Source organism: Ammospiza caudacuta, chromosome 35, assembly GCF_027887145.1.
Source record: "Ammospiza caudacuta isolate bAmmCau1 chromosome 35, bAmmCau1.pri, whole genome shotgun sequence".
NCBI lineage: Eukaryota > Metazoa > Chordata > Aves > Passeriformes > Passerellidae > Ammospiza > Ammospiza caudacuta.
In genome coordinates, this window is record NC_080627.1 from 1,286,216 (window position 1) to 1,307,678 (window position 21,463).

Consider the following 21,463-nt stretch of genomic DNA (forward strand, 5'->3'; position numbering starts at 1 on the left):
GCGGATTTTTGGCGGATTTTCGGGGGATTTTCGGGGGATTTCTGGGGGATTTTTGGGGATTTTGGTGCGGGATGATTTTGGGGTGAATCCGGGGGTTTTGGGGTGACTCACGGCGGGGCGGCAGCGGCAGGGGGGGGCTCCAGGGCCCCTCCCCCCCCCCGGTGTAGGGGGCCACGGCCAGGCTGAGGTTGGGGCCGGGGGAGCCCAAAGGCAGCAGCGCCTCCAGCGCCAGGCCCACGTCCCGCAGCTCCTGCAGTTTGGGGGGAATTTTTGGGAGTTTTGGGGGGATTTTGGGAATTTTGGGGAATTTTGGGAGGGTTTTGGGAATTTTGGGGAGTTTGGGGGGGATTTTGGGGGGATTTGGGGGGGATTTTGGAAGGTTTTGGGGGGATTTTGGGGAGTTTTGGGGGGACTTTGGGGGGATTTTGGGGGGACTTTGGGGGGATTTTTGGGGAAAATTGGGGAGTTTTGGGGGTATTGGGGGAATTTTTTAGGAGTTTTGGGGGGATTTGTTGGGGGGATTGGGGGGATTTTTGGGAGTTTTGGGAGTTTTGGGGGGATTTTGGAGGATTTTTTGGGAGTTTTGGGGGGATTTTGGAGGATTTTTTGGGAGTTTTGGGGGGATTTGGGGGATTTTGGGGGGGGATTTGGGGGGATTTGGGGGATTTTTGGGAGTTTTGGGGGATTTGGGGGGATTTTTTTGGGAGTTTTGGGGGATTTTTGGGGAAAATTGGGGATTTTGGGGGGGATTTGGGGGGGATTTTCCAGGGATTTTGGAGATTTTGGGGGAGATTTGAGGGGATTTCTGAAGGTTTTTTGGGGATTTTTTGGGAAAATTGTGGGATTTGGGGGATTTTGGGGGGATTTTTGGGGGGATTTTTGGGAGTTTTGGGGGGGGATTTGGGGGATTTTTCGGGGGGATTTGGGGGGACTTTGGGGGGATTTGGGGGGATTTTTGTGGAGTTTTGGGGGGATTTGGGGGCATTTGGGGGAGTTTTTGGGAGTATTGGGGGGATCTTTTGGGAGTTTTGGGGGGATCTCTAGGGGATTTCGGAGGGATTTTGGGGAATTTTTGGGGGGATTTTGGGGGATTTTGGGGAAAATTGCGGAATTTTGGGGGGATTTGGGGGATTTTTTGGGGGGATTTTGGGGATTTTTGGGGAAAATTGGGGATTTTGGGAGGATTTGGGGGATTTTTTGGGAGTTTTGGGGGGGATTTGGGAGTTTGGGGGATTTTTTGGGGGGATTTTGGGGATTTTTGGGAGTTTTAGGGGGATTTTGAGGGATTTTTTGGGGGGATTTGGGGGGGATTTTGGGGGATTTTTTGGGAGTTTTGGGGGGGATTTTTTGGGGATTTTGGGGGATTTTTTGGGGGGGATTTTGGGGGATTTTTTTGGGGGGATTTTGGGGAGTTTGGGAGTTTTGGGGGGGATTTTGGGGGATTTTTTGGGGGGATTTGGGGGGAATTTGGGGGATTTTTTGGGGGGATTTTTGAAGGTTTTTGTGGTAATTTCGGGGGATTTTTTGGGAAAATTGGGGAGTTTTGGGGGGATTTGGGGGATTTTTTGGGAGTTTTGGGGGGATTTTGGGGAGTTTTGGGGGGATTTTGGGGGATTTTTTGGGGGGGATTGGGGGTGATTTTTGGGGGGATTTGTGGGAGTTTTGGGGGGGATTTGGGGGGATTTTTTGGGAAAATCGGGGAATTTTAGGGGGATTTGGGGGATTTTTTGGGAGTTTTGGGGGGATTTGGGGGGGATTTGGGGGGATTGGGGGGATTTGTGGGGATTTTTTGGGGGGATTTGGGGGGAGTTTTGGGAGTTTTGGGGGATTTGGGGGGATTTTTGGGGGATTTGGGGGATTTTTTGGGAGTTTTAGGGGGTTTTGGGGAGTTTGGGGGGGATTTTGGGGGATTTTTGGGATTTAGGGGGATTTGGGGGAGATTTTTGGGTGATTTTTGGGGGGAATTTGGGGGATTTTGTGGGGTTTTGTAGGGATTTTGAGGGCATTTTTGGGGGAAATTTGGGGTTTTGGGGGATTTTTAGGGGATTTTGGGGGATTTTGGAGGGATTTTGGGGAGATTTTTAGGGGATTTTGGGGGATTTTGGAGGGATTTTGGGGAGATTTTTAGGGGATTTTGGGGGATTTTAGGGGGATTTTTGGAGGGATTTTTAGGGGATTTTGGGGGGATTTTTTAGGGGGATTTGGCGGGGATTTTTAGGGGGCTCTTTAGGGGGATTTTGGGGGGATTTTTGGGGAGACTTTGGGGGGATTTTTAGGGGGATTTTTAGGGGGATTTTGGGGAGATTTTGGGGGATTTTTAAGGGATTTTGGGGAGATTTTAGGGGGATTTTTAGGGGATTTTGGGGGATTTTGGGGAGATTTTGGGGGATTTTGGGGGGATTATATGGGGGGATTTTTAGGGGATTTTGGGGAGATTTGGGGGGATTTTTAGGGGATTTTGGGGGGATTTTGGGGAGATTTTGGGGGGATTTTGGGGGATTTTTAGGGGGATTTTGGGGAGATTTTGGGGAGATTTTGGGGGTTTTTTAGGGGGATTTTTGGGGATTTTGGGGGGACTTTTAGGGGGATTTTTTAGGGGGATTTTTAGGGGGATTTTGGGGAGATTTTGGGGGATTTTTAAGGGAATTTTTAGAGGGATTTTGGGGAGATTTTGGGGGGATTTTTAGGGGATTTTTGGGGGGATTTTTGAGTTTTAGGGGGATTTTGGAGGGATTTTGGGGGATTTTTGGGGATTTTTAGGGAGATTTTGGGGGGAGTTTTAGGGGGATTTTGGAGGGATTTTGGGGGATTTTTAGGGGGATTTTGGGGAGATTTTGGGGGGATTTTGGGGGGATTTTTAGGGGGGATTTTAGGGGATTTTGGGGAGATTTTGGGGGGATTTTTAGGGGATTTTGGAGGGATTTTTAGGGGATTTTTAGGGGGATTTTTAGGAGGGATTTTGGGGAGATTTTGGGGGATTTTTAAGGGATTTTTGGGGGGGATTTTTAAGGGATTTTGGAGGGATTTTGGGGGGATTTTTAGGGGGATTTTGGGGGGATTTTTAGGGGATTTTGGGGGGATTTTTAAGGGAATTTTTAGAGGGATTTTGGGGAGATTTTGGGGGGATTTTTAGGGGATTTTGGGGGGATTTTTGGGGGGGATTTTGGGGAGATTTTGGGGGGATTTTTAGGGGATTTGGGGGGGATTTTTAGGGGATTTTGGGGGGATTTTTAGGGGATTTTTAGGGGATTTTTAGGGGATTTTGGGGGGATTTTTAGGGGGATTTTTAGGGGGATTTTGGGGCCATTTGGTGCAGGCAATGGGGGAGTTTTTTGCGGGCTCTGGGGAGGAATTTTTGGGGTGAATTTGGGGGTTTCGGGGTCCCTCTCACCTGGGGCTGCCCGGGGCTCCCGAGCCGCACCCGGAACCCCCCCAGGACCCCGTTGAGGGGGGGTTCGGGGGGGTCCCAGCGCAGCCGCAGCCGCCCCTCCCCCACCCAGGCGGCGCTGACGTTCTGGGGGGGGCCCCGCGGGAACTGCGGGGGGGGGGAACCCGAAATTGGGGTCACAAACCGAAATTCGGGGAGAAAATAAAAAAATTTGGGGGGGAAAACCCCAAAATAATTGGGGGGAAATCCAAAATTTGGGGTCGGAAACTGAAATTTGGGGGGAAAATGCAAAAATTTGGGGGGAAAACCCAAAATTGGGGGTCAGAAACTGAAATTTGGGGAGAAAACACAAAAACTTGGGGCAAAAAACCCAAAATAATTGGGGGGAAATCCAAAATTTGGGGTCGGAAACTGAAATTTGGGGGGAAAATCCAAAATTGGGGTCAGAAACCGAAATTCGGGGAGAAAATAAAAAAATTTGGGGGGAAAACCCGAAATAATTGGGGGGGAATCCAAAATTGGGGTCAGAAACTGAAATTTGGGGGAGAATCCAAAATTTGGGGTCAGAACCCAAAATTTGGGAGTCAGATACCAAAATTTGGGGAGAAAACCCAAAAAATTGGGGGGGAATCCAAAATTTTGGGGTCAGAAACTGAAATTTGGGGGGAAAATCTGAAATTGCGGGGTCAGAACCCAAAAAATTGGGGGGAAAATCCAAAATTTGGGGTCAGAAACTGAAATTTGGGGAGAAAATGCAAAAAAATTTGGGGGGAAACCCCAAAATTGGGGGTCAGAAACCGAAATTTGGGGGTCAGAAACCGAAATTTGGGGTGAAAACCAAAAAAAAAAAAGGGGGGGAAAACCCCAAAATTGGGGGGTCAGAACCCGAAATTCCGCCCCCCCCCCCCCCAATTTTTGGGGTGCCCCCACCCCAATTTCGGCCTCCCCCATTCCCCCCCCCCCATTTTGGGCGCCCCCTCCCCAATTTCGGCCTAACCCATTCCTCCCCCCATTTTTTGCTCCCTCCCCAATTTTTTGGGGTCCCCCCAAATTTTGCCCCCTCCCCATTTTGGGGTCCCCCCCTCCCCTATTTCCCCCCCCCCCCATTTTGGGGGTGCCCCCTCCCCAATTTCGGGGTCCCCCATTCCTCCCCCCAATTTCGGGGTCCCCCCTCCCCCATTCCCCCCCCCCCCATTTTGGGGCGCCCCCTCCCCAATTTCAGGCCTACCCCCCCCCCCCCCCATTTTGGGGTCCCCCTCCCCAATTTCGGGGTGTCCCCCCCCCCCATTATTTGGGTCCCCCCCTCCCCCCATTTTTGGGCCCCCTCCCCAATTTTGGTCGCCCCCGTTTTGGGGTCTCCCCCCCCCAATTTTTGGGGTCCCCTCCCCAATTTTTGGGGTCTCCCCTCCCCCATTCCTCCCCCCTCCCATTTTGGGGCGCCCCCTCCCCAATTTTGGGGTCCCCCTCCCCATTTTTGGGGCGCCCCCTCCCCCCATTCCCCCCCATTACTCCCCCCCATTTTGGGGCGCCCCCTCCCCCATTCCCCCCCCCCATTTTGGGGCGCCCCCTCCCCAATTTCGGGGTCCTACCCCCCCCCCATTTTGGGGCGCCCCCTCCCCCATTCCCCCCCCCATTTTTGGGGCGCCCCCCCTCCCCAATTTCGGGGTCCTACCCCCCCCCATTTTGGGGGTGCCCCCTCCCCAATTTCGGGGTCCCCCATTCCCCCCCCCCCATTTTGGGGTCTCCCCTCCCCAATTTTCGGGGTCCCCCCCCCCATTTTGGGGCGCCCCCTCCCCAATTTCCCCCTCCCCATTTTTGCCGCCCCCCTCCCCAATTTTTTGGGGTCCCCCCTCCCCCATTCCCCCCCCCCATTTTTGGGGCGCCCCCTCCCCAATTTCGGGGTCCCCCCCCCCCCCCGTTTTTCCCTCACCGCCCTCCGCGGTCTCCACGGGCTCCCATTGGCTCCAGGCCGAGCGGCCCCGCCTGTCGCGACAGGAGACGCGCGCGCGGGTATCGCGACAGCGGCCGCAGCCCCGACAGGCGCAGCGCGAACGGCGGCACCGCCACCGAGCGCGACAGCAGCCCGTGTCGCGACATGACGTCATCAGCGGCGGCGACATCGCGGGAGGATCGCGACGTGGAGATATCGGCGATATCGGGGGCGGATCGCGACACGGAGATATCGGAGGCGGATCGCGACATGGAGATATCGGGAGAGGATCGCGACACGGAGATATCGGCGATATCGGGGGCGGATCGCGACACGGAGATATCGGGGGAGGATCGCGACGTGGAGATATCGGGGGAGGATCGCGACGTGGAGATATCGGCGATATCGGGAGAGGATTGCGACACGGAGATATCGGCGATATCGGAGGAGGATCGCGACGTGGACACATCGGCGATATCGCGGGAGGATCGCGACATGGAGATATCGGCGATATCGGCGGAGGATCGCGACGTGGAGATATCGGCGATATCGGGGCCGTCGGCCGGGGACAGCTGGGGAACAGCGAGGGGACAAAAACCGGCCCCAAAATGGCCCCAAAAGTCCCAAATTTTGGGACAATTTGGGGCAAAATTTGAGGCGATTTTGGGTCAATTTGGGGTAAATTTGGGGCCGATTTTGGGTCAATCTGGGGCAAAATTTGAGGCGATTTTGGGTCAATTTGGGATCAATTTGGGGCCAATTTTGAGGCGATTTTGGGATAAATTTTTCGCCCATTTTGGGCCAATTTTGGGGCAATTTTGGGTCAATCTGGGGCAATTTGGGGTAAATTTGGGGCCGATTTTGGGTCAATTTGGGGCAGAACTGGAGGAGATTTTGGGTCGATTTCGGGGCAATTTGGGGCCAATTTTGAGGCGATTTTGGGATAAATTTTTCGCCCATTTTGGGCTGATTTTGGGGCAATTTTGGGGCAATTTGTGGCAAATCTGGAGGCGATTTTGGGGCGATTTTGGGGCAATTTTGGGTCAACTGGGGGCCAGTTTTAGGACCAATTTTGGGTCAATTTGGGGCACATTTTGAGGCAATTTTGGGGTCAATTTTGAGGCGATTTTGGGATCAATTTTTGGCCAATTTGGAGGCGATGTTGGGATTAATTTTGGGGCAATTTGGGGCCAATTTTGGGTCAGCTTTGGATCATTTTGTGGCAAATTTGGAGAAGATTTTGGGATTGATTTTGGGTCAATTTGGGGCAAATTTGGAGGTGATTTTGGTATTCATTTTGGGTCAATTTGGGGCCAATTTTGAGATCAATTTCTAGGCCAATTTTGGGTCAATTTGGGGCCAATTTTGAGACCAATTTTGGGTCAATTTGGGATCAATTTTTGGCCAATTTTGGGGCAAGTTTGGATCGATTTGGGGTTGATTTTGGATCAGTTTTTGGGCCAATTTTGAGGCGATTTTGGGATTAATTTTGGGTCAATTGGGGACTGACTTTACATCAATTTTGGATCAATTTTGGGGCAATTTGGGGCCGATTTTGGGATCAGTTTTGGGTCGATTTTGGTTCAGTTTGAGGCCAATTTTGAGGGAATTTTGGGATCAATTTTGGGGAAATTTGGGGCCAATTTTTAGGTGAATTTGGGATCGATTTTGGGCTCATTTGGGGACAATTTTGGGATAAATTTTGCGTCAATTTGTGGCCAATTTGGGACCAATTTGGAGACAATTTTGGCCTCAACTTTGTGCTGATTTTGGGTCAATTTGGGGCCAATTTTGTGTCAATTTTGGGTCGATTTGGGGCCAATTTTGAGGCAAATTTGGGCTCGATTTTGATCCAATTTGGGGCAATTTTTGGGTCAATTCTGAGCTGATTTTGGGGCAATTTTGGGATCGATTTTGGGTCGATTTTGGGTCCGTTTGTGGCCAATTTGAGGCCAATTTTGTGGCAATTTTGAGCTGATTTTGGACCAATTTTGGGTCGATTTTGAAGCAAATTTGGCCTCAACTTTGGGGCAGATTTTGGGTCAATTTGGGGCCCATTTTGAGGCCAATTTTGGGATTAATTTTGAATCAATTTGGGGCCAATTTTGAGGTGATTTTAGGAACAATTTTGGATTAATTTTGGGTCAGTTTGTGGCAAATTTGGAGGCGATTTTGGGTACATTTTGTGACAATTTGTGGCCAATTTTGAGACAATTTTTGGCTGAATTTGAAGCTGATTTTGGGTCAATTTGGGGCCAATTTTGAGGCAATTTTGGGTCAATTTGGGATAAATTTTTGGCCAATTTTGAGGCGATTTGGGGATTGATTTTGGGACCGATTTTGGGTCAATTTCGGGTCAATTTGGGGCCAATTTTGAGGCAATTTTGGGATTAATTTTGGGGCAATTTGGGGCAAATTTTGAGACGATTTTGGGCCAATTTTGCACCGATTTTGAGGCAATCTGGGGTCAATTTTGGGTTAATTTTGAATCAATTGTGGGGCAAATTTTGAGGGGGTATTTGGTCAATTTGGAGCCAATTTTGGGTCAGTTTGTGGCAAAATTTGAGGCGATTTTGGGTCAATTTGGGGACGATTTGGGCTCAATTTTCAGCCGATTTTGAGGCGATTTTGGCCTCAACTTTGGGGCCAATTTTGGGGCAATTTGGGGCAAATTTTGAGACGATTTTGGGCCAATTTTGCACCAAATTTGAGGCAATCTGGGGTCAATTTTGGGTTAATTTTGAATCAATTGGGGGGCAAATTTTGAGGGGGCATTTGGTCAATTTGGAGCCAATTTTGGGACAATTTTGGGTCAGTTTGTGGCAAAATTTGAGGCGATTTTGGGATTAATTTTGGGGCAATTTGGGGCAAATTTTGGGACGATTTTGAGGCAATCTGGGGTCAATTTTGGGTTAATTTTGAATCAATTGTGGGGCAAATTTTGAGTGGGTATTTGGTCAATTTGGAGCCAATTTTGGGAGAATTTTGGGTCAGTTTGTGGCAAAATTTGAGGCGATTTTGGGATTAATTTGGGTCAATTTGGGCTCAATTTTCAGCCGATTTTGAGGCGATTTTGGCCTCAACTTTGGGGCAATTTTTGGCCAATTTTGAGGCGATTTTGGGATTAATTTTGGGTCAATTTGGGGACGATTTGGGGACGATTTGGGCTCAATTTTCAGCCGATTTTGAGGCGATTTTGGCCTCAACTTCGGGGCACTTTTGGGGCAATTTTGAATCAATTGTGGGGCAAATTTTGAGGGGGTATTTGGTCAATTTGGAGCCAATTTTGGGACAATTTGTTGCAAAATTTGAGGCGATTCTGGGTCAATTTGGGGACGATTTGGGCTCAATTTTCAGCCGATTTTGAGGCGATTTTGGCCTCAACTTTGGGGCAATTTTTGGCCAATTTTGAGGCGATTTTGGGATTAATTTTGGGTCGATTTGGGGACGATTTGGGCTCACTTTTCAGCCGATTTTGAGGCGATTTTGGCCTCAATTTTGGGGCAATTTTGGGGCAATTTGGGGCGATTTCCTCACCTGCACCGTGCACTCCTGGGCCCCGCTGTCCCCAACGCTGTCCCCGATGTCCCCAACGTCCCCAGCGCTGTCCCCCGGCTCCCAGGTGACCTCGAGCCACCGCGGCCCCGCCCTCGACAGCCCCAAATTTTTGGGGGCCGGGGGCAAAACTGGGGGGGGGACAGGGAGGGGACACGGTCAGGGACACCCCCGGTGTCACCCAATGTCACCAATGCCACCCCAGTGTCACTAAATGTCACCAATGCCACCCCAGTGTCACCAAATGCCACCCCCGGTGTCACCAATGTCACCCCAATGTCACCCCAATGTCCCCCCGGTGTCCCCCAATGTCCCCGGTGTCCCCAAGCCCCCCAATGTCCCCAAATGTCCCCAATGTCCCCAATGTCCCCAATGTCCCCAAATGTCCCCAAATGTCCCCAAATGTCCCCAAATGCCACCCCAATGTCCCCAAATGTCCCCAATGTCCCCCCAATGTCCCCAAATGTCCCCAATGTCCCCCCAATGTCCCCAATCCCCCCAATGTCCCAGTGCCACCCCAATGTCCCCAATGCTCCCAATGTCCCCAAATGTCCCCAATGTCCCCAAATGCCACCCCAATGTCCCCAATGTCCCCCCGGTGTCCCCAATGTCCCCCCAATGTCCCCAAATGTCACAAATGTCCCCAAATGCCACCTCAGTGTCCCCAATGTCCCCCCAATGTCCCCAATGTCCCCAATGTCCCCCAAATGCCACCCCAATGCCCTCAATGTCCCCCCAATGTCCCCAAATGTCCCCAAATGTCCCCCCGGTGTCCCCAATGCCCCCAATGTCCCCAAATGCCTCCCCAATATCCCCCCGGTGTCCCCCGGTGTCCCCAAATGCCACCCCAATGCCCTCAATGTCCCCAATGTCCCCAAATGTCCCCAATGTCCCCAATGTCCCCAATCCCCCCAATGTCCTCAATGTCCCCAACATCCCCAATGTCCCCAATCCCCCAATCCCCCAATGTCCCCAATGTCCCCCAAATGCCACCCCAGTGTCCCCAATGCCCCCAATGTCCCCCAAATGCCACCCCAATGCCCTCAATGTCCCCCCAATGTCCCCCAAATGTCCCCGAATGTCCCCCCAATGTCCACAATGTCCCCAACGTCCCCAATGTCCCCAAATGCCACCCCAATGTCCCCCCAATGTCCCCCCAATGCCCCCAATGTCCCCAGTGTCCCCAATGTCCCCAATGTCCCCAATGTCCCCAATGTCCCCAATGTCCCCAAGTGTCCCCGGTGTCCCCACCGGTGACGGTGGCGCTGCGGGAGGTGCTGACCCCTCTGTCGTTGTGCGCCTCGCAGGCGAAGGAGCTGCTGCGCGTCAGCCCTGGGAGCAGAAACGGCGTCACCAATGTCCCCAAGTGTCCCCAAGTGTCCCCAAATGTCCCATTTCCAACAGCCCCAATTGTCCCCAAGTGTCCCCAAATCCCAAAATGCCACCCCATTTCCAACACCCCCAAATGTCCCCAAATTCCCCCATTTCCAAACCCCACAATGTCCCCAAATGTCCCCAAATGTCCCCAAATCCCCCATTTCCAACACCCCAAAATCCCCCAAATCCCCCCATTTCCAACACCCCCAAATGTCCCCAAAATGTCCCCAAAATTCCCCCATTTCCAACACCCCAAATGTCCCCAAATGGCCCCAAATGGCCCCAAATCCCCCCATTTCCAACACCCCCAAATGTCCCCAATTGTCCCAAAATCCCCCCCAAATCCCCCCATTTCCAACCCCCACAATGTCCCCAAATGTCCCCAAAATTCCCCCAAATTCCCTCATTTCCAATACCCCAATTGTCCCCAAATGTCCCCAAAATTCCCCTAAATGTCCCCAAAATCCCCCCATTTCCAATATCCACCAATGTCCCCAAATCCCCCAAAATTCCCCCAAATGTCCCCAAAATTCCCCCATTTCCAATATCCACCAATGTCCCCAAATGTCCCCAAGTGTCCCCAAATTCCCCCATTTCCAACCCCCATGATGTCCCCAAATGTCCCCAAATGTCCCCAAATCCCCCTATTTCCAACACCCCCCAATGTCCCCAAATGTCCCCAAAATTCCACCAAATTCCCTCATTTCCAACTCCCCAAATGTCCCCAAAATGTCCCCAAATGTCCCCAAAATGTCCCCATTTCCAACCCCCAAATGTCCCCAAAATGTCCCCAAAATTCCCCCAAATGTCCCCAAAATTCCCCCATTTCCAATATCCACCAATGTCCCCAAATGTCCCCAAAATTCCCCCATTTCCAAACCCCCCAATTGTCCCCAAGTGTCCCCAAAATGTCCCCAAATCCCCCCATTTCCAACACCCCAATTGTCCCGAAAATTCCCCAAAATTCCCCCCAAATTCTCCCAAATGTCCCCAAAATTCCCCCATTTCCAAACCCCCCAATGTCCCCAAAATTCCCCAAAATATCCCCAAATTCCCCCCAAATTCCACCAAATGTCCCCAAATTCCCCCATTTCCAACACCCCCCAATGTCCCCAAATGTCCCCAAAATTCCACCAAATTCCCTCATTTCCAACTCCCCAAATGTCCCCAAATGTCCCCAAAATTCCCCCATTTCCAAACCCCCCAATGTCCCCAAGTGTCCCCAAATGGCCCCAAAATTCCTCCCAAAATCCCCCAAATTCCCCATTTCTAACAGCCCCAATGTCCCCAAATGTCCCCAAATGTCCCCAAAATGTCCCCAAATGTCCCCAAAATGTCCCCAAATTCGCCCATTTCCAACACCCCAATTCTCCCCAAATGTCCCCAAGTGTCCCCAAATGTCCCCAAATTCCCTCATTTCCAACACCCCATGATGTCCCCAAATGTCCCCAAAATTCCACCAAATTCCCCCATTTCCAACACTCCCAAATGTCCCCAAAATGTCCCCAAATGTCCCCAAAATGTCCCCATTTCCAACCCCCAAATGTCCCCAAATGTCCCCAAAATGTCCCCAAAATTCCCCCAAATGTCCCCAAAATTCCCCCATTTCCAATATCCACCAATGTCCCCAAGTGTCCCCAAATGGCCCCAAAATTCCTCCCAAAATCCCCCAAATTCCCCATTTCTAACAGCCCCAATCTCCCCAAATGTCCCCAAATGTCCCCAAAATGTCCCCATTTCCAACCCCCAAATGTCCCCAAATGTCCCCAAATCCCCCCATTTCCAAACCCCCAATTGTCCCCAAATGTCCCCAAAATTCCCCAAGTGTCCCCAAATGTCCCCAAAATGTCCCCATTTCCAACCCCCAAATGTCCCCAAATGTCCCCAAAATTCCCCCATTTCCAAACCCCCCAATGTCCCCAAAATTCCCCCATTTCCAATATCCACCAATGTCCCCAAATCCCCCAAAATTCCCCCAAATGTCCCCAAAATTCCCCCATTTCCAACACCCCCCAATGTCCCCAAATGTCCCCAAGTGTCCCCAAATTCCCCCATTTCCAACCCCCATGATGTCCCCAAATGTCCCCAAATTCCCCCAAATCCCCCCATTTCCAACACCCCCAAATGTCCCCAAATGTCCCCAAAATGTCCCCAAATGCCCCCATTTCCAACCCCCATGATGTCCCCAAATGTCCCTAAATGTCCCCAAAATGTCCCCAAATGTCCCCAAAATGTCCCCAAATTCGCCCATTTCCAACACCCCAAATGTCCCCAAATGTCCCCAAAATTCCACCAAATTCCCCCATTTCCAACACTCCCAAATGTCCCCAAAATGTCCCCAAAATGTCCCCATTTCCAACCCCCAAATGTCCCCAAATGTCCCCAAAATTCCCCCATTTCCAATATCCACCAATGTCCCCAAGTGTCCCCAAATCCCCCAAAATTCCTCCCAAAATCCCCCAAATTCCCCCATTTCCAACAGCCCCAAATGTCCCCAAATGTCCCCAAAATGTCCCCAAAATGTCCCCATTTCCAACACCCCAAATGTCCCCAAATGTCCCCAAAATGTCCCCATTTCCAACACCCCCAAATGTCCCCAAATGTCCCCAAAATTCCCCCATTTCCAACACCCCAAATGTCCCCAAATGGCCCCAAATTTCCCCAAATGTCCCAAAATTCCCCCATTTCCCAAGCCCCCCAATGTCCCCAAATGTCCCCAAAATTCCCCCACGTGTCCCCAAAATCCCCCATTTCCAACCCCAAAATGTCCCCAAATGTCCCCAAATGCCAAAACGTCCCCAAATTCCCAATCCTCCACCAATGTCCCCAAATGTCCCCAAAATTCCCCCATTTTCAACACCCCCCAAATGTCCCCAAATTCCCCCATTTCCCAACCCTCCCAATGTCCCCAAAAGTCCCCAAATGTCCCCAAAATGCCCCAAATTCCCAAGGCCCCCAAATGTCCCCAATTCCTCCATTGCCAACACCCCGATGTCCCCAAATGTCCCCAAAATTCCCCCCAAAACCCCAAATGTCCCCAAAATCCCCCCATTTTCGACACCCCAAATTCCCCCATTTTCCAACCCCCTCCATGTCCCCAAAATGTCCCCAAAATGTCCCCAAATCTCCTAAAATTCGTGCCAAAATCCCCCAAATTCCCCCATTTCAACACCCCAATGTCCCCAAGTGTCCCCAAGTGTCCCCAAATTCCAAAATTTCCCCAAATTCCCCCATTTCCCAAGCCCCAAATGTCCCCAAAATCCGCCAAATTCCCCCATTTTCCACCCCCCCCCCCCAATGTCCCCAAATGTCCAAAAGTGTCCCCAAGTGTCCCCAAAGCTGTGACGTGGAGCGCTGAGGGGCCCCCCAAAACCCCAAAATCCCCCAAAAAAACCCAAAATTCACCCAAAAAAACCCCAAAATTCACCCAAAAACCCCAAAACCTCGAACCCAAATCACCCAAAATGCCCGAAATTGTCCCCAAATTGTCCCCAAAATGTCCCCAAGTGTCCCCAAAGCTGTGACGTGGAGCGCTGAGGGGCTCTGTGTCGGGGGGTCCCTGAGCCCCCCAAAACCTCCTCAAATCCCCCCAAAAACCCAAAAAAAAAAAACCAAAAAACCCCCAAAAAAAACCCAAAATACCCAAAAAAACCCCCCAAAATGTCTCGAAAATTGTCCCCAAAATGTCCCCAAATTGTCCCCAGATGTCCCCAAAATGTCCCCAAATGTCCCCAAACTCTCACCTGGCACCCAGAGGGTCCCCAAGCCCCCAAAAATGCCCCCCCAAAAACCCCCAAAACCTCACAAAAATCCCCCAAAAACCCCAAAACCTCCAACCCAAAATGTCCAAAATTGTCCCCAAATGTCCCCAAGTGTCCCCACAGCCTCACCTGGCACCCAGAGGGTTGAAGGGCTCCGTGCCAGGGGGTCCCTGAGCCCCCCAAAACCTCCTCAAATCCTCCCAAAAATCCCCAAAAAACCCCAAAAAACCCCCAAAAAAACCCAAAAAAACCCCAAAAAAAAACCAAAAAAACCCCAAAATGTCCTAAAAATTGTCCCCAAAATGTCCCCAACCTGTGACGTGGAGGGTGGAGGGGCTCCGTGCCAGGGGGTCCCTGAGCCCCCCAAAACCTCCTCAAATCCCCCCCAAAAAAAACCCCAAAAACCCCCAAAAAAACCCCCAAAATGTCCCCAAATTGTCCCCAAACGTCCCCAAAATTGTCCCCAAATGTCCCCAAAATGTCCCCAAGTGTCCCCAAAGCTGCGACATGGAGGGTGGAGGGGCTCCGTGCCAGGGGGTCCCTGAGCCCCCCAAAACCTCCTCAAATCCTCCCAAATAACCCCAAAAAAAACCCCAAAAATCCCAAAAACCCCCCAAAAAAACCCCCGAAAATTGTCCCCAAATGTCCCCAAAATTGTCCCCAACCTGTGACGTGGAGGGTGGAGGGGCTCCGTGCCAGGGGGTCCCTGAGCCCCCCAAAACCTCCTCAAATCCCCCCAAAAACCCAAAAAAACCCCAAAAAACCCCCAAAGAAACCCCAATAAACCCCAAAAAAACCCCAAAAAAACCCAAAAAAAACCCCAAAAAAACCCAAAATGTCCCCAAAATGTCCCCAACCTGTGACGTGGAGGGTGGAGGGGCTCCGTGCCAGGGGGTCCCTGAGCCCCCCAAAACCTCCTCAAATCCCCCCAAAAAACCCCGAAAAAACCCCAAAGAAACCCCAATAAAACCCCAAAATACCCAAAAAAACCCCCCAAAATGTCCCGAAAATTGTCCCCAAAATGTCCAAAATTGTCCCCAAAATGTCCCCAAATGTCCCCAAACTCTCACCTGGCACCCAGAGGGTCCCCAAGCCCCCAAAAATGCCCCCCCAAAACCCCAAAAACCTCCCAAAAATCCCCCAAAAACCCCAAAACCTCCAACCCAAAGTGTCCAAAATTGTCCCCAAGTGTCCCCAAGTGTCCCCAAGTGTCCCCAAGTGTCCCCACAGCCTCACCTGGCACCCAGAGGGTTGAAGGGCTCCGTGCCAGGGGGTCCCTGAGCCCCCCAAAACCTCCTCAAATCCTCCCAAAAATCCCCAAAAAACCCCAAAAAACCCCCAAAAAAACCCCAATAAACCCCAAAAAAACCCCAAAAAAAACCCCAAAATGTCCTAAAAATTGTCCCCAAAATGTCCCCAACCTGTGACGTGGAGGGTGGAGGGGCTCCGTGCCAGGGGGTCCCTGAGCCCCCCAAAACCTCCTCAAATCCCCCCAAAAAAAACCCCAAAAACCCCCAAAAAAACCCCCAAAATGTCCCCAAATTGTCCCCAAACGTCCCCAAAATTGTCCCCAATTGTCCCCAAATGTCCCCAAAATTGTCCCCAACCTGTGACGTGGAGGGTGGAGGGGCTCCGTGCCAGGGGGTCCCTGAGCCCCCCAAAACCTCCTCAAATCCTCCCAAATAACCCCAAAAAAAACCCCAAAAATCCCAAAAACCCCCCGAAAATTGTCCCCAAATGTCCCCAAAATTGTCCCCAACCTGTGACGTGGAGGGTGGAGGGGCTCCGTGCCAGGGGGTCCCTGAGCCCCCCAAAACCTCCTCAAATCCTCCCAAAAAACCCCAAAAAACCCCCAAAGAAACCCCAATAAACCCCAAAAAAAAACCAAAAAAACCCCAAAAAAAACCAAAAAAACCCCAAAATGTCCCCAAAATGTCCCCAACCTGTGACGTGGAGGGTGGAGGGGCTCCGTGCCAGGGGGTCCCTGAGCTCCCCAAAACCTCCTCAAATCCTCCAGAAAAACCCCAAAAAAACCCCCCAAAAAAACCCCAAAATGTCCCGAAAATTGTCCCCAAATGTCCCCAAAATTGTCCCCAACCTGTGACGTGGAGGGTGGAGGGGCTCCGTGCCAGGGGGTCCCTGAGCCCCCCAAAACCTCCTCAAATCCTCCCAAAAAACCCCAAAAAACCCCCAAAGAAACCCCAATAAACCCCAAAAAAACCCCAAAAAAACCCCCCAAAAAAACCCAATAAACCCCAAAAAAACCCCAAAAAAACCCCAAAATGTCCCCAACCTGTGACCCGGAGGGTGGAGGGGCTCCGTGCCAGGGGGTCCCTGAGCCCCCCAAAACCTCCTCAAATCCCCCCAAAAAACCCCAAAAAACCCCCAAAGAAACCCCAATAAACCCCAAAAAAACCCCAAAAAAAACCCAAAAAAACCCCAAAATGTCCCCAAAATGTCCCCAAAATGTCCCCAACCTGTGACGTGGAGGGTGGAGGGGCTCCGTGCCAGGGGGTCCCCCAGGCGGTTTTGGGGGGCTCCGTCCTTGAGCCACAGGAGCCGCACGGGCTCGGGGGGGCCGCGGGCGCGGCAGCGCAGCGAGAACGGGGCCGAGGCCGCCACGAACGCGTCCTGCGGCTCCTCCAGGAACTGCGGCGGCCCTGGGGGAAATTCGGGGCAAATTCGGGGGGAAAAGGGAAATATTTGAGGAAAAAAATTAATGGAGAAATTTGGGGAAAAATTGGGAAATATTTGGGGGAAATGCGGGCGCGGCCGCGCAGCGAGAACGGGGCCGAGGCGGCCACGGCCGCGTCCTGCGGCTCCTCCGGGAACTGCGGCGGCCCTGGGGGAACGCGGGAAATGGGAAAAAAGGGAAATATTTGAGGAAAAAAATGGAGGAATTGTGGGGAAAATTGGGGGGAAAAATTGGGAAATATTTGGGGGAAAAATTGGGAAATATTTGGGGGAAATGCGGGCGCGGCGGCGCAGCGAGAACGGGGCCGAGGCGGCCACTCCAGGAACTGCGGCGGCCCTGGGGGAAATTCGGGGCAAATTCGGGGAGAAAAGGGAAATATTGGAGAAAAAAAAATGGAGAAATGGTGGGGAAAATTTGGGGGAAAAATTGGGAAATATTTGGGGGAAATGCGGGCGCGGCAGCGCAGCGAGAACGGGGCCGCGTCCTGCGGCTCCGCCAGGAACTGCGGCGGCCCTGGGGGAAATTCGGGGCAAATTCGGGGGGAAAAGGGAAATATTTGAGGGAAAAAAAATTGGAGAAATTGTGGGGAAAATTTGGGGGAAAAATTGGAAAATATTTGGGGGAAAAATTGGGAAATATTTGGGGGAATGCGGGCGCGGCCGCGCAGCGAGAACGGCGCCGAGGCGGCCACTCCAGGAACTGCGGTGGCCCTGGGGAAAATCGGGGAAAATTCGGGGAAAAACCGGGGGGAAAAGGGAAATATTCGAGGAAAAAATTGGAGAAATTGTGGGGAAAATTTGGGGGAAAAATTGGGAAATATTTGGGGGAAATGCGGGTGCGGCTGCGCAGCGAGAACGGCGCCGAGGCGGCCACTCCAGGAACTGCGGCGGCCCTGGGGAAAATCGGGGAAAATTCGGGGAAAAACCGGGGGGAAAAGGGAAATATTCGAGGAAAAAATTGGAGAAATTGTGGGGAAAATTTGGGGGAAAAATTGGGAAATATTTGGGGGAAAAATTGGGAAATATTTGGGGGAAATGCGGGTGCGGCTGCGCAGCGAGAACGGGGCCGCGTCCTGCGGCTCCGCCAGGAACTGCGGCGGCCCTGGGGGAAATTCGGGGCAAATTCGGGGGGAAAAGGGAAATATTTGAGGAAAAAAATTAATGGAGAAATTTGGGGAAAAATTGGGAAATATTTGGGGGAAATGCGGGCGCGGCCGCGCAGCGAGAACGGGGCCGAGGCGGCCACGGCCGCGTCCGGCGGCTCCTCCGGGAACTGCGGCGGCCCTGGGGGAACGCGGGAAATGGGAAAAAAGGGAAATATTTGAGGAAAAAAATGGAGGAATTGTGGGGAAAATTTGGGGGAAAAATTGGAAAATATTTGGGGGAAAAATTGGGAAATATTTGGGGAAATGCGGGCGCGGCAGCGCAGCGAGAACGGGGCCGAGGCCGCCACGAACGCGTCCTGCGGCTCCTCCGGGAACTGCGGCGGCCCTGGGGGAAATTCGGGGCAAATTCGGGGGGAAAAGGGAAATATTTGAGGAAAAAAAATTGGAGAAATTGTGGGGAAAAATTGGGGGAAAAATTGGGAAATATTTGGGGGAAATGCGGGCGCGGCCGCGCAGCGAGAACGGCGCCAAGGCGGCCACTCCAGGAACTGCGGCGGCCCTGGGGAAAATCGGGGAAAATTCGGGGAAAAACCGGGGGGAAAAGGGAAATATTCGAGGAAAAAAATGGAGAAATTGTGGGGAAAATTTGGGGGAAAAATTGGAAAATATTTGGGGGAAATAAGGGGGAAATTCGGGGGAAAAAGGGAAATATTTGAGGGAAAAAATGGAGAAATTGTGGGGAAAATTTGGGGGAAAATTGGGAAATATTTGGGGGAAAAATAAGGGGGAAATTCAGGGCAAATTCGGGGGGAAAAGGGAAATATTTGAGGGAAAAAAAATTGGAGAAATGGTGGGGAAAATTTGGGGGAAAAATTGGAAAATATTTGGGGGGAATAAGGGGGAAATATTCTGGGGGAAAACGGAGAAAAAATGGGAAAATTCGGGAAATATTGAGGGAAAATTCGGGAAATATTGAGGGAAAATTCAGGGAAAGAAACGGGAAATACTCAGGGGGAAAACTGGCTGAAAATTTGGGATAAAATTTGGGATATTCAGGTAAAAATTTGGGGGAAAATTGGAAAATATTTGGGGGAAATAAGGGGGAAATTCGGGGGGAAAAGGGAAATATTGGAGAAAAAAAAAAGGAGGAATTGTGGGGAAAATTTGGGGGAAAAGTTGGAAAATATTTGGGGGAAATAAGGGGGAAATTCGGGTAAAAACTGGGGGGGGAAAGGGAAATATTTGAGGAAAAAAAATGGAGAAATTGTGGGGAAAATTTGGGGGAAAATTGGAAAATATAAGGGGGAAATTCGGGGAAAATTCGGGGGGAAAAGGGAAATATTTGAGGGAAAAAATGGAGAAATTGTGGGGAAAATTTGGGGGAAAAATTGGAAAATATTTGGGGGAAAATAAGGGGAAAATTGGGGAATATTCAGAGAAAAATTGAGGAAATTTGAGGGAAAATTGGGGAAAAACTGGGGAAAAACCAGGGAAATATTCTGGGGAAATTCAGGTAAAAATTGGGGAAAATTTGAGGGAAAATTTGGGGGAAAATTGGGGAAAATTTGGAGAAATATTTGGGGGAAATTTGGCGGGAAATTGGGAAAGAATTGAGGAAAATTTGAGGGAAAATTTGGGGGAAAATTGGGAAAAATTTGGAGAAATATTCCGGGAAAAATTGGGAAATTTGGGAAATATTTGGGGGAAATATTGGGAAAAATTGGAAAATATTTGGGTAAAATAAGGGGAAAATTGGGGAATATTCAGAGAAAAATGGAGGAAATTTGGGGAAAAATTGGGGAAAAACTGGGGAAAAATTTTAAAAATTCAGGAAAAAATTTGGGGGAAATTCGGGGCAAATTCGGGGGGAAAAGGGAAATATTTGAGAAAAAAATGGAGAAATTGTGGGGAAAATTTGGGGGAAAATTGGAAAATATTTGGGGGAAATTCGGCGGAAAATTGGGAAAGAATTGAGGAAAATTTGAGGGAAAATTTGAGGGAAAATTGGGGAAAATTTGGAGAAATATTCCGGGAAAAATTGGGAAATTTGGGAAATTTTCTGCAGATTCTGGGGTGGTTTTGGGGACATTTTGGGGGATATTTTTGGGGTGAATTTGGGATTTTTGGGGTGAGATTTTTGGGGATTCTGAGGATGTTTTTGGGGATAAATTTGGGATGAGTTTGGGATTTTTGGGGGGATATTTTTGGGATGAATTTGGGATTTTTGGGGGGGAATTTTCCGCAGATTCTGGGGTGGTTTTGGGGGACATTTTTGGGATGAATTTCGGATTTTTGGGGCATTTGGGGGGGATTTTTGGGGGGAGTTTTCTGCAGATTCTGGGGTGGTTTTTGGGGACATTTTTGGGGTGAATTGGGGATTTTTGGGGGATATTTTTGGGATGAATTTCAGATTTTTGGGGGATTTTTGGGGGGAATTTTCTGCAGATTCTGGGGTGGTTTTTGGGACATTTTTGGGGTGAATTTGGGATTTTTGGGGCGATATTTTTGGGGATTCTGAGGATGTTTTTGGGGATAAATTTGGGATGAGTTTGGGATTTTTGGGGGGATATTTTTGGGATGAATTTCGGATTTTTGGGGGGATTTTTTGGGGGGAATTTTCTGCAGATTCTGGGGTGGTTTTGGGGACATTTTTGGGGATAATTTTGGGGTAAATTTGGGATTTTTGGGGCGATATTTTTGGGATGAATTTCAGATTTTTGGGGGGATTTTGGGGCGATTTTTGGGGGATATTTTTGGGATGAATTTCGGATTTTTGGGGGGATTTTTGGGGGGAGTTTTCTGCAGATTCTGGGGTGGCTTTGGGGGACATTTTTGGGGTGAATTGGGGATTTTTGGGGCATTTGGGGGGGATTTTTGGGGGGAGTTTTCTGCAGATTCTGGGGTGGTTTTTGGGGACATTTTTGGGGTGAATTGGGGATTTTTGGGGGATATTTTTGGGATGAATTTCAGATTTTTGGGGGATTTTTGGGGGGAGTTTTCTGCAGATTCTGGGGTGGTTTTGGGGACATTTTTGGGGATATTTTTGGGGTAAATTTGGGATTTTTGGGGTGAGATTTTTTGGGATTTTTTGGGGATATTTTGGGGATAAATTTGGGATGAGTTTGGGATTTTTGGGGGGATATTTTTGGGATGAATTTCGGATTTTTGGGGGGATTTTTGGGGGGAGTTTTCTGCAGATTCTGGGGTGGTTTTGGGGACGTTTTGGGGGATATTTTTGGGGTGATTTTGGGAATTTTGGGGCGATATTTTTGGGATGAATTTCAGATTTTTGGGGGGATTTTGGGGCGATTTTTGGGGGATATTTTTGGGATGAATTTCGGATTTTTGGGGGGATTTTTGGGGGGAGTTTTCTGCAGATTCTGGGGTGGTTTTGGGGACATTTTTGGGGTGAATTTGGGATTTTTTGGGGTTCTCACCTGCCAGCTCCAGCGTGGCCTCGCGGGACAGCAGCCGCTCCCCTCCCCCCGCCCGGGCCCAGCAGCGATAGCGGCCGGCGTCCGACAGCGACAGCGGGAACAGCCTGAAATGCGGAATTTTGGGGCATTTTGGGGCATTTTGGGGTTTTTTTTTGGGTTTTTTTGGGGTTTGGGGGATTTTATGGGGTTTTTTTGGAGGGTTTTGGGGAGGTTTT

General features: G+C 50.4%; 1 protein-coding gene across 1 annotated transcript in view; it reads left to right on the plus strand.

The window, feature by feature from the left end:
- The window catches only part of LOC131570466 (zinc finger protein 850-like), a 748,589-nt gene that overhangs the window by 542,291 nt on the left and 184,835 nt on the right, over positions 1–21,463 (plus strand). The gene's annotated exons all lie outside the window — the stretch shown is intronic.